This window comes from Raphanus sativus, unplaced genomic scaffold (assembly GCF_000801105.2).
Source record: "Raphanus sativus cultivar WK10039 unplaced genomic scaffold, ASM80110v3 Scaffold1765, whole genome shotgun sequence".
Taxonomy (NCBI): domain Eukaryota; kingdom Viridiplantae; phylum Streptophyta; class Magnoliopsida; order Brassicales; family Brassicaceae; genus Raphanus; species Raphanus sativus.
The window spans coordinates 1,380-2,267 of NW_026617074.1; the positions used below are offsets into that span (position 1 = coordinate 1,380).

General features: G+C 39.0%; 1 non-coding gene across 1 annotated transcript; it reads left to right on the forward strand.

Annotated features, from left to right (window-relative positions):
• The first annotated feature begins 324 nt into the window (after positions 1–324).
• Positions 325–431, forward strand: LOC130504730 (small nucleolar RNA R71). Its single transcript, XR_008941374.1, has one exon. It is a non-coding gene; the product is annotated as a small nucleolar RNA R71 (small nucleolar RNA).
• Positions 432–888: the final 457 nt, after the last annotated feature.

Consider the following 888-nt stretch of genomic DNA (forward strand, 5'->3'; position numbering starts at 1 on the left):
TTCTATAAAGTCGAGCTCATCATCTGTTATAGGAGGAGTTTTATTGTAGTACTGGCATAGGTTAGGTGGGTTTCGATCTGTCAGAAGGGAGAGAAGCGAATTAATAGAATTTTTTATCTCAGCTAACTCAGTATTTTCTATTGAGACTATAGCTTTTTCTTCATTCATCTCTTCATAGGATCTTCCTGTTCCATGTTTTCGATTAGGCGTCTTGCTTCCATAGGATTTCTAGTAACGAAATTCCCTTCGCTTGCTGTATCAAGCGTTGTCTTATAGTTTAGAATAACACATTTGTAAAAGATCTTAAGAAATTGTGGCTCTGGATAACCATGGTGGGGGCATTCGAGTTCGTAACTCTTGAATCTTCCCCATGCGTTTTTGAATGATTCCTGAGGATTTTGACGGAAGGTAGAGATTCGTCTCCTCACTTCCCAGTAACGAGTATCGTCGAAGAATTGCTTAAGGAAAACATTTCTAATCTCTTTCCAGCTAGTCAGGGATCCTTTTGGTAGACAGTTTAGCCATCTTAAGGCTCCCCCTTCTAGTGAAATGGAAAAAGTCTGCAACGAATTGTACTCGTATGGAATTAATTCCTCTAGACCCTCGATGTGGTCTTGTGGATGTTCTAGAGAAGATCCTTTAGGGTTTCGACGCACCATATTATAATAATCAACATTAAACTTGGTTTTCGAGGTGACGTTGTCAGGTATTCTGATAGCGGACCTATTGGAATAGGTCCTATCGGGGTTTAAGTAGTCTTGCAAAGGCAATTTAATTTCTTTACCTATGTTTAAGGTAGAATTTGACTTAACAGGGATTTTAGTCCCCTGTTTTTCATTAGTTTGGCTAGAAGTGTTGCTTGATTGACCTATTGGTTCAGTTTGGAAT